Source organism: Punica granatum, chromosome 7, assembly GCF_007655135.1.
Source record: "Punica granatum isolate Tunisia-2019 chromosome 7, ASM765513v2, whole genome shotgun sequence".
Taxonomy (NCBI): Eukaryota; Viridiplantae; Streptophyta; class Magnoliopsida; order Myrtales; family Lythraceae; genus Punica; species Punica granatum.
The window spans coordinates 14,376,068-14,388,402 of record NC_045133.1 but is presented as its reverse complement, the minus strand read 5'-3'; positions in this window follow the sequence as shown (position 1 = coordinate 14,388,402).

Below are 12,335 nucleotides of genomic sequence, written 5' to 3'. Positions count from 1 at the left end.
CCTCGGGCTTCGGCCTAGTGACTTTACTGCTTTCCGGACTTCGTGTCCATTTTACTGCTTTCCACGGGCCTTAGCCCTGCACATGCTGTCGTACGGGGTTTAGACCCCTCATCTAAAGTTCATAATGTTCGCTTCCTAATCAGGTGGTTACCCTATGACAGGTCCAGGCACCTTCACACATCCTCCCTAAGTATCCAACACGAGGGAGCAAGCTATCACAGAGAGCGACGACAGAAGTGGTCGCCGAAGCCAAAAGGGCTGCCTCTCATGATCTTTGGCTACATCCTCTAACCGAGCATGTAACCAAAGAGGGGCAAGCTGTCAGCACCCCATTTTGGCCCACAGGCTTCCCACACGAGGATTCCCGACTGAAGCCCGGGACACTATTCATCGCCCGGTAATCAGGGGCCAATATGCGGGCACGGAGTCATAAACGATGGGAGAAAAGCTAGTCCACTGAGAAAGACGGAAGAGAGCGGTCAGAAGACTAAACGGACAAAGAACCCCAAAAAAACCACGGAGCTGGCACTGTGGCACTATTCATCACCGAGTCACCGAAGCACCGAAAGGTGCCCAATATGGGGCTTCAAAAATCCCTCTCAGTGCCAAAGCAACCAATGACACGTCCGGGTGCATTTCCGGGGCATATTGCTTAAGCCGGGACACCCCGATCCCTCCCGGACGCCTTTTCTGACAGAGCTTCCGGGTTTCGCTCCACTGACAAGCAAACAGCCCCTCAAAACGGGTCTACAGGTGCCCAGGGACCACCAAGGCCTGGGAACAAGCTTCAGACAACCTTCCGGAAGTCGGTTCGGTTTCCCGAAGTACGTTTCAGTAGTCACGAATGTCTCCCGGAAACTTCCGGGGCACTTCCACGGAAAACAGAGACCACAATGATCTCTCAGCACCTCACAATAATTCCCGAGCACCTCAAGGCATTCAGGGCACACTGAGAAAATCCCAGTCAAAGTCCCTAGGTCTTCCCGGGCTAACGGTCCCCGACCGAGGACGACGAGCCAACAATCACCCGCGGGGCAAAAGGGTCGCCGAAACGAATGCAAGAATGCACAAAGATCAATCGGGGATCAAGGGACGCTAAACTCCACTCCGAACGTTCGAACAGGGCAAAACCGACTCCCGAGGCGCCGAATCGCCCGAACGCCCGTTCACGCGACGCATGGCGATATTAGATTCATCCAAATCTTCATCTTTCAAGCATTCCAAATCTTCAAATTATCGGACATCGGAGCGTTTGCCGGTTTTTCTCCTAATCGGATGGGACCCACAGCCAAGCCAAGCCATCGAGCCGCGGCTCAACCCCAAGCCACGGCTCAACCCTCGGCTCGGATTGAACAGCCCAAGCCGCGGCTCAAGCCCCTCCCACCGTCGGCTCCAACACACCCCCACCACACATTTGAATTTCCCTCCCATCCATCACCTCCCTCCATCCATCCATCACTTCCTATCACATCCTATCACACCCATCACTCCTTCCTTTCCTTTCCCCACACTCTACAAGACATCTACCCCACCCTAATCCCCCTTGGGATTTTCGGCAGCCCACTTAGGGTCCCTTAACCGCGATTAGTTCCTCTTAATCAAGCCATTAGTCTTCCCTTTATAAGCCCTTTCACCATTAGACTTAATCACTCCCTCAACTTCACTCTCTCTCAAGCCAATCTCTCTCAAGAACTCTCTCAAACCTCAGCCCATCCCCTCACTTCCGTCCAGCCCGTGCAAAGGCCAAAACCGCCGGAAAACCACCCGGTATTTCCGGTAACCACCCGACCCGACTTGAGCCAAAAATCATCAAACTTCCTAGCCTACATATTTTCCACCCCCTAAGTCCATTTCTGGACTTAGATTTCCAATTTGAAGCCTTTAACATCGAGTTCTGGCCGTGTGAAGAATCGGGCCTCCTAGAGCTTATCCGCGCGCGCCGAGCAACTCCACGCGTGCCATTTCTTCCCACGACTTCGGAGAGTCGTGCCATCACGTTCAAAGGGCTCCTCACAACCCTCACCCTCTCTCGTGAAGAGGTGGTCACGATCCAAGGGCCGATCCACCGTGCACGACCTCCGTTTTATCGTTTTTCAATTGCCGGTTTTTCTCTTACATTTTCGGGTGCATTCAGGCCTTGGCACGCTCGGGTCTGCCCGTGCACACCGAGATCTGCCTCTTAGGAGTCCAACAAACCCGACCTTGCACCGTGCCGTGACCGGAGCAAGCGTGCCGACCCGTTTTTCCCCAACCTGTCACAGCCGCTGCTTCACGGACGCCTACCGCCCGTGACCTCTTGCCGGGTCATCGACCCTCTTGCCGCTTCCTCGACTCTTTCCCTCGTATACCGAGGCTAGGTAACATCTTGCTACAACTTAGATGGGTTAGGTTCTTCGATGTTTGTATGTGTGAAGTGTGAATGAAGTCCGAAATAACCGAAGTGCATGCAAGATTTCATTTTTTCCTTTAGATCCGAATTTACCATGCACCCTCATGCAACGTACGTGTTCCATTTTGTTATTTGACGTCTATATGATCGTGTAAACATGCATGTATACGTGATGTGGTCCGAATCTTGGGGAATGAAACGGATATAGACTCGAGAGAGCCATTGAACCTCCCGGCCGAACCCCCTAGATGATGGGCCGTGAGCCTCCTTGGCTCCCTCGAGTCCATAACCGCTTCATTCTTTCGGATTAGACCATCTCTACGTCCGGGAAGGTTCTAACCGTGGCTAAGAAATGTCTAGCGAAGGGAATAGCTCGGAATTTAGGAGGGAGAGTCCATGGATGGTTTGGCTATGTCAAGGGGCTCACAGCCGTGCCCTTGTGAGGGGTGACCCGTGAGGCTCCTTGGCCTAACCGAACCCCTAGGGCTCTTCTTCCTCCTTGATGCCGTGTAATTCCCGTGTACTATCCCTAAGATTATCATGAAATAAATTAAACTCGTTCTTTAATTCCGTGGTTATGATGTGTTGCATGTTTTGTATGCTTATTCATGTAAACCGTGGTCGTGTCAATCCCGATTTAATGAAATATGTGTTGTCTTCACGTACGGGTTGCTGGATGTATGCAATGATCGGCTAGGAATGACACGAAAGACCCACCGAGACTCGAACCGGGTCAAGGAGCGTTCGGCCGATCACATTTGAGGGATGGCCGAGCCCTCCTTCCCCTCTTTGGAGCCTCGGTTAGTCTTTCTGTCCTTCCAAAGACGACCCTTGGAATTGTTTGTAATTATATCTCTCTTCAGCCATTGTCCACATGATCGTTATTTATTAGACTTGTTATATTCGAACGTCGTATGTTGAAACCATCACAGCAACATGAATCAATAATCACCGAAGAACTTCATAAACGGGAAAATGGGACGCATTATTCGATTAATTAAATCATTTGGACCAAATAATGGGATAAATTGATTACTAATTGTAAATGCATCGACGATTCACGGAACGGCGGGAATGCCCTTTTCATAAAAAATTCACAATTTTAAAATATCGAGTCGCGTAACACGAATAGAATTGATGTCTAGGGGGCACTCACGCGCCATGACTTGAGTCCGGGCCCAATTTGAGGAGGCTCGAGTCGGGGCACGAGAGTCCTTCTTAGACTCCTTCGTGTGACGCAAATCTCCAATTTATATACGAACATCACAATTTTATCATCCAAGGGCATGACCGTCATTCCATGATTCACCGATGCCCTAGGCGCTAGGAAGTTGAAAACACCTCGATCTATGGATGGGGAGGGGCAACCCGTCTGGGTGCGAGTCTCATTGGCACGGCCCATTCCGTCCATTTTCAGTGTTTTTATCTTCCTATCGTAGATTCGGTGGGGAACATTTTATTTCAGTTACAAAACACCAAGAACAGGACTAATTGTGCACCCGACTTAATCAAACATTAGATAATGGATAGGTGGAATATTAGATTCCAATCTAGAGTCAAAACACGAGTTTGGTTAATTCTGTGAAACCGCAGTGACACTTAACTGAATAAGAGTCGTAAAACAAACACACACATGTAATTGGCTTAGAACCTTATCCTAGCTCGTCCTCTATGTTTGCCTAGGTTAGATGCATTGTTTGCTAATCAACCCTGGCTAATAACTGATTAAATCACGTACATTCGGCTTAATACACAATCCGTTTGTACTCACTGATACTTACCAGTTGTTGTCAGTTGCTTTCAGTATTGTGTCAATTATATCAGTTTCCTTCTGTTTTATTCTTGCTTTTGATGATTTACTGCGGTTCGAGCCCGGACCCATAGGTCACGTGTTGCACGGGGTCCAACGCCCCAAACCATCAAACACGAGGTCCAACATCTCCTAATTCACTGAGTGCGTGCAACCCGAGTGCGAAATGGGATCAAGTCTCGATTCACCGTCATACTCCAAATATGGCCTATGTGGAAGGCAATTTGGATTGGATGCGTGAAACGGGTTTAGATATCACCCGGGAGCTCGATTGGTCCGACGGTTACAGTGGGAACTAATCGGTTCTCCTGCAAACCATCGGTTCAATCGGACCCGACCCCCGGCTCCTTGAGCCCGCGTTGCCTTAATTTGTTTATCTGTTAGTCGAAACACACGGTGAGCCGGAGTGGAATATTGGCCCAATGTAAACCGATCGGGATCCATTTATTTCATTCAGTTGTATTCTGCAATTATTCGAGTGTACATTGTGAGGATTTTATTTGTATGTTTATCCATATACTTGTAAGGATCCCGGTCGGTGAGCAAGAGGTCCGAGTGTCGAATCGGTTAAGTCGGTTTATCGTTACCAAGGGATGAGTGAGCTCGAATAATCATGGTCTTGGTTCGCGCAGGGAATCGATCGTCACGGTTCGAAGAACTGTAACGCTAAGATAGAGAACCGATTCCTTGACTCGCAAGCCTACTCATCCTTCGGGTTCTTGGCCCAACTCAATCGATTCGTCGAATTTACGGAGTCAAAACGGGCGAGTCGAGCACAACTCTAAATCACGCGGTAAATAAACAAAATGGCAATCCTAGCAAGCTAGAGTACCGAAAGGGCGTGCGGGATATAGGCCCGCACGTAATAGAACCCCCGAATTCGAAATTTTCGGTTCCGTACGACCATTGCCTTAGCATTTAGGTGTACCCCGTACCCCTAGACCCGGGTAACTTGCCGGCCCTCGACTTTCGGGTCGTAAAATGGCAAGTGGCAACTCCTTCTCACGTGTGTCCGTCGCGTGTCCCCGGGAAGGTGGACACCCCCAAGCCGCGTTTGCTTAGGCGCGTGCATGCGTGCCCCGACGAGATGAAATTCGGGTGCGCACAGGTGGCACCAATATCGGTGGCTGAATTAGGTAGGCCTTGATGGTGTCAAAGGCCTTCTGGCACTCGTGGTCCCACTCCATCGCTGCATTCTTGCGGAGCAAGCGAAAGAGCGGTTGGCACTTATCTGTCAGGTTTGCAATGAAGCGCGCAATGTAATTCAGTCACCCCAAGAAGCCGCGCACCTCTCGAACCGTTGACGGCGGGGGAAGCTCTTTGATCGCCTTGACTTTATCCGGATCCACCTCGATACCGCACTCACTGACCATGAATCCTAGCAGCTTTCCTGACCGAGCGCCGAATGTGCACTTTGCCGGATTAAGCCGGAGTTTGTATTCTTTTAGGCGGTCGAAAAGGCGCTTCAGGTTGACAAGGTGGTCTTCTCCTTCTTTGGACTAGGCGATCATGTCGTTGACATATACCTCGACTTCCTTGTGCATCATGTCATGGAATAATGTGACCATAGCTCTCTGATAAGTTGCCCCCGTGTTCTTGAGGCCGAATGGCATGACACGGTAGCAAAAGGTTCCCCACATCGTAGTGAATGTTGTTTTGAGTTTGTCCTTCTCGGTCATCCGGATTTGATTGTATCCGGAGAAGCCGTCCATGAAAGAGAATTGGGTGTGGTGCGCCGTATTGTCGACTAGGACGTCGATGTGCGGCAAGGGGAAGTTGTCCTTAGGGCTGGCCCTGTTGAGATCTCGATAGTCAACGTAGACTCGGACCCTTCCATCCTTCTTTTCCACTGGCACAATGTTTGCCACCCACTCTGAATAGTTGCAGACCTCGAGGAATCCTGCATTGATCTGTTTGACGACTTCTTCCTTGATGCGGAGAAGAAGGCTAGCCCGCTGTCGCCGTAACTGTTGTCGTTTGGGCGGGAATTTCTCGGTGTCGAGCGGGAGGAAGTGCTCGACTATTGAGGGATCTAAGCCGGGCATGTCGGCGTAAGACCAAGCGAAGACCTCCTGATATTCCTTCAAGAAGTCGATCATCCGGGCTCGCTGTGTAAGGTCGAGGGCTGTCCCGATCTTCAAGGTGCGAGGCTCTTCTTCAGTGCCCACGCTGATCTCCTCCGTTGGCTCGACCGAGGTGATTTGATGGTCTTCGAGGCGACGCAAACTCTCTTCTATCTCGGGCACTTGACTGTCCTCGGGAAGCCCTTCCCCAAAAGTATACGGGTTGGGGCTCACCGAGGTGCTCTTGGGATAGGTTCGAATCGAAGCATCGAGGATTTGGATTCGAGTGGAGCCTGGAAATTTGAGAGAATCGTCTTAGAAAATTTATAACGCTGCGAAATAAAGAATAGGAGCGGGAGAAAGAATGCAAGGGAATTCAAAAAATGCATGAGAGATTTCATTGATGTTGTGAACAAGAAACCATAATAGAAACCCCTCTCCCGTCGTGTGGCACGTGGCTATGCCGACACGCGGAGAACATCTTATACATAGATAAGCCTTACACATCGGCAATCACAGCCGAGTAGCGCGGGACGGAGGTCCAGTTGTCCAGCTCCTCGTTTTCCTGCGCCAAGCGGATGTGAACCCCTGAAGGAATCTCCTCGGTGACGGCGCACACGGCTGACGGAGTGGCGGGAGTGTCGTCGGAGTCCGAGGAAGGGCCATCAAGGGTGCCTCCTATGGTGTGTGAAGGCCCAGGGAAGAAGTGAGATAGCGGGGGGACTGAAGTGCCCCTGTTGAGCCTCCCGTAGTATGCGGCGAGGCGGTGAAGATGGTTGCCCTTGCGGGCCTCGATGATCTCATGACAGGAGGGGCAGAAACCGAGTCCTCCCCTGTGTTTGTATCCTTCAACTTCAATAGGGCGGTTGATCCCTTGCCCGCGGGCCCCGAGGCCGGTGTCGGGAATGTAGTTGTTGCGCAAGAGAACCTTCCCTATCATGCGGTCGGCACGGGATGGTCCACTCTCTCCGTAGTCCCGGATGACAGAGATGGTTTCGAATGAGTGGAAGGAGAGGTTTTCATCATCCCCGACGCTGATGTAGGGCACCGCCGTCTCCTTATAGATGGCGTAGTCCTCCTCTCCCTTCACTGTAATGAGCCTCTCATCGACGATGAACTTCAACCGTTGGTGCAAAGAAGAGGGGACGGCGCCGACTGAGTGGATCCAAGGCCTCCCGAGCAACAGGCTGAATGCGTTCGGGATGTCAAGCACCTGGAATGTGATGCTGAACGAGCACGGGCCAACGTCTATGAGGAGGTCGATCTCCCCGTTTACCTCCCTGCGTGAGCCGTCGAAGGCTCGGACTGCTGTCTTGCTTGGGCGGACTCGATTGAGGTCCACGTTCATCTGTTTCAGGGTGGTCACCGGGCAAACGTTAAGGGCGGACCCGTTGTCAATCATGACCCGGCCGATGATGTAATTGTTGCACTTGCAGACAATGTGCAACGCCCGCGAGTGTGACCATCCTTCGGACGGGAGTTCGTCGTCCGAGAACGAGATGGTATTGGAGAAGATGGACCTGATCGTCTCTTCTATCCTGTCCGGGGGTGTTTCCTTCGGGACTTGTGCCGCGGTCAGTACCTAGAGGAGGGCTTTCCTTGGGAGGTTCCGAGCCAAGGAGGAGGGCAAGCAATGAGATGTGGGCCGAGGATTTGGCCATTTGCTCAACCACTTTGTATTCGCTTGCCTTCACGATCTTCATGAAAGCTTCGGCTTCCTCCTCGGTCACCTTCTTGGGTGGGAAATGTGAGCTTTCGGGCGTCGCCCCGTCTTCAACAGCAGGCGGTTTCCCCTTGTCCTTGGCCGCCGAGCTCTCATACACCTGCCCCGAGCGTGTCACCTCCATGACACTGAATTGCTGCTCGACACTCCCAACACTTCCTTCGTAGGTCCAGGGGACCTTGCTATCCGAGTACGGCTCCCAAGCAGGGATGTCGACAACGAACGGGGCCGGCGAGGCCACGTGTCCCGTGAACCCGACTGTGAGTTCTTCGGGAGTGTAATTGATCATGAAGGGAAGGGGATTCTCCTGCGCTTCTTCGTCCCCCTCCGAGACGCATATAGAGATCATGTTGATGGACGGCCCCGAACTCGGCCTATGGTCCGGGAGGGGGTTGGCCTGCACATTTGGGGGCCTAACGGCGTTGAAGGTGAGTCTGTTACTGTCGATCCTCCTTTGAATTTCGTCCCGCAACCTCCAACAATTGTCGAGAGTGTGCCCCGGTGCGCCCTGATGATATTCGCAGTGCTTGGACTGATCCTGAACAGATGGGTCGAAGTTCGGACCTGGTGATATCGGCTGAATCTTATTCCCCGCAAAGAGTTACCGATATATGTGAGAGAGAGGAGCGGGCAACGATGAGTATTGTTTGCGGGGTCGGCTTTGCGCGTCGTCGGCCTGTTGACCCTGCGAAGTAGGATTCTGTTGCACCGGTGGAGGAGCTCTCGACATCGGGGGCCTGGGTTGAGAGGGCTGAGCGGAGGCGGGTGCAAAGTGATCGTATGGCTGTGAGGTCGTCGGCGGTGGGATCGGTGGGGCTGAATAGTAGATCGATTGAGGTTGGTGCTGTGGAGGCAGAGGAAAGTAGTAGGAGCGGTGGTCGGTGTGGTCGTGAGATTCACCGAATATTGCTGGGGCGCCTGATGTGCCGTATTGACGGCATTTACCGAAACTTCCTTCGCTCTCCTCCCGCCGGAAGACGACGGCACCGCGGGGGCCTTCTTTGATGACTCCTCCCCTTTGCTGGTGGGGTCCTCCATCCTTCCAAGCTTGATCCCCAAATCCAGCTTTTTCCCGGCCTCGATGAGGTCGGAGAACGACGAAGTGTGCGCTAACAGGTGTGAATGGTACACTCCCTTCAATGTGGAGTGAAACAACTGGATCTGTTGCGCTTCACTGATTGGAGGGATGTGCTTCGCTGCTTGGGCACGCCACTTGGCAGCGTATTCCTCGAACCTTTGGCCCCGTGCCATTTCTTTCGTGCTCAGCTCCAAAAGGGTGGGAGGCGTCTCTGCACAATATTGGTATTGGTCGGTGAACTTCCGGGAGAGGTCCTCCCACGTCGGGATGTCCTCGGCCTTCAGCGACATGAACCAATCAAGGGCCGATCCCGACAGGCTATCCTGGAAGGAGTGGATGACAAACTCCTCGTATTCCCAATACTGCAACATCTTCCCTCGGTAGTGGCGGAGGTGGTGGCGTGGATCCGTCGTGCCCTCATAAGTCTTGAACTCCGGGACCTTGAACTTCGGGGGCAGCCGCATACCCGGGAATAGGTTGCAGTCGCCATAGCGTGCGTCAGGACGAGCATCACTTGTTTGTAGGGCCCGTATCGTTTCTTCCATTCGCTTTAATCTACGCTCCTGTTCGGCGTCGGCCTCGGGGAAGAAGTGCGTCGGTGAGGCGAATTGGGCCGCATGGGTCGGCGTGCCCGGTTCGTGGAAGGTGGTGTTTATAGGGGGCGATGCTTGGTAGGAGAGGCCGACGTGAGGCTGTAGAGACGGATAGGGAGGAAGCTCCGCGGCTTGGAGATGAGTCGGAGCAGGTTCACTGGACGCCGGGAAAAACATTGGCGGAGGTACTGTGTAGGCCATAGCTGGGGCCGGTATGGAAATGGGCGGAGGCGCGGACAGGACGTGCTTCGAGGATAGGAAGGTTGCCGGTAGAAGAGGGACGGCCGTGGGGGCCGACAGCGATGGAAATTGGCTGGTGAAGGGGTGGACCATGGATGTGTGCAGCGTTGGCGGTGCGGGAACCTCAATGTTCTCTGGGGCTTGGGTTGGTGGAGCCCACGGGTTGGATCGGTTGTCGGCCCCGATCTTGGTGGAGGTGTGGAGCTTGAAAAGGCTCGGTTTGGTCCCCTGAGTAGGGCAAGCAACTCTGCCATGTTGGTGGCCATCTGGTTGACCATGCCCTCGAGTGCCGCGATGCTGGCCTGGTCGTCGGAGGCGGAGGACGTCTGTGAGGCCCGTGCAAGGGGCGCTCCTAAAGACGTTAGGCCCGGGAGCATGCCTGCAGGAGTCGGAGGCAGCGGAGCGTGCGTTGGAGGTGGTTGAGAAAGGGCCGGAGCCGGCGGGTTGACTTCCTCGGAGATGTCGACTCGATCTTCTTCTGCCATTCTGAGACGTTAACGAGTCGGATAGCGGTGCGACGCCAGTTGTAATCACCTCGAATTCCAAAAGTATGTAAGGACCCTGTGATATTCTGAATGACAAGTGCGGAATAAATAAGATAACGAGATGTATGAGATGCATGAGTTTTTGAAATGCTAATGTCATTACATTGGTCAGATTCGAGTTCCATAATTTTACAAAATACAACGCACGGAAGAAAAAGGAACATAAACGTAAAGCCGACATCTCTTTGCACTCGGTGCCCGCTTGAAAGCGGCGTAGGTTCGAGCGAGGGCAAAAATGGGCGCATTCGCTAATCCTAGGGGTGGGCGAGGTTGCGAGCCCTTTTGTGCACTCGGTCTAACTGCGCGCTCAAACGGGCCATCTCCCTATCTAGATGTGCGACTCGGGCGCGTGCTCGAGTCAACTCCGTCTGAAGCTCCCTGTAATCTGCGACCTCTGCGCGGGAATCAACAAGCTCGCAACGGAGCCTATCTCGTTCCTTCCTGACGGCCCGTAGGTCCGCGTGCATGGCCGCTTGGATGGAGCTTTCGGCTTCGGGAGCGAGGGTAGATGTAGCTCGAGGAGTCGGGGTGGCCTGGGACCGTTGTGGTGGTGTCGATCCCTGTGGGTAGAACCGGGCCACGTATGCTGATGTGGCGGAGAATGCTCGCTCTTTGTCGGTGGGGTGCTCGGGGAAGTACAGACATTGTGTGGTGCTAGCGTCTCGTTGGCGGCGAATCTCTCGAATTTGTAGGAATCTTGCGGGGGCCGTGGATGTAGAGTCGGCCCATTGGATACGGAAAGGTAGACGGTCTGCCTTGGCGGGAATGTCCTGTAGGCCGCCGAGCTGTCTGATTACCCGGCTGGGGAATATGAGGGTGCTCCCCAAGTGGCTGAGAAGGGGAACTCCCACAATTCCGGGACATCCCGTGATCATGGGGCCACTAGGATTCCATCGGGCGACCCATAAGAACCGTGCGGGCGTCAACTCACGCCAAAAACACCTCCATTCCGAGAAGCTGTGCTCGGGAAGTGGGATGACTGCTGCAAGGCGTTCGATCAACGAACGCTCGTCGGAGATGTAGGAGAACGGATGTGATGAGCAAAAGGGGCGGACGTGCGCGAGAAGCCAAGTCTGCAGTAAGTGCGGGGATCCCCTCATCCTGCCGCGCCGAACCTCCCTAACATAGTCAAGAGACCGAAAGGTCTCGGCTAATAAAGCCTCCACATAACTATGGCCTCCCACCGCTTGGAGGACGACTTGGGCTATAGCCCCGTCAATGAGGTTCGGCGAGTACAGGAACAGGAGAGTGCCAAAGACCAAGAGCAGGAATCCATGACAAGCATCGCGCTGATAGGATGCCGTTGTAGGTGTCATTGCGCGGAGGAGCATCCAATCGGAGAGCCACGCGATCCTGATGCCGTGATCCCATCCTTGGTGAAGCTCTTCGTGGATGTCTTGGGTAGGTATGCTGAGGAGGCTGGAGAGCTAACCCCGAATGGTTGCGAACGGGTTAGGCACGAAGATGCCTTGGGTCGTGGGCGTAGGCCTCTGGATGAGTGTCGTGTACTCCTCGATCGTGGGGGCTAACTCCGTCCCCTGGAAGTTGAATACTGCATGCTCGGGGTCCCAAAATTCGATGGCGGTCCTCAAGAAGATCCAATCCACCGGGGTTTCGGTGAACATGACCACATCTCCGATGATGCCTCGGATGAAAGCGTGATCCACCGGCCGGAGAGTCCTCCAGATGAGCATGATGTCATGTCTTGGTGGCGTGATCGCTTCGAGCCTGAGACCGGGAGCCGGGCGGTTCATCCTTACCTAGATGGAGGAGATGCCGGCTTAACGTCTCAAGAATCAAATCAATGCAATGTCCTAAGTTTTTCGAAAAAAATGCATGCAATGCGGAAAGGTAAACTATAGTTGTGTTCTTTACAGTATACATCACTCTTTCT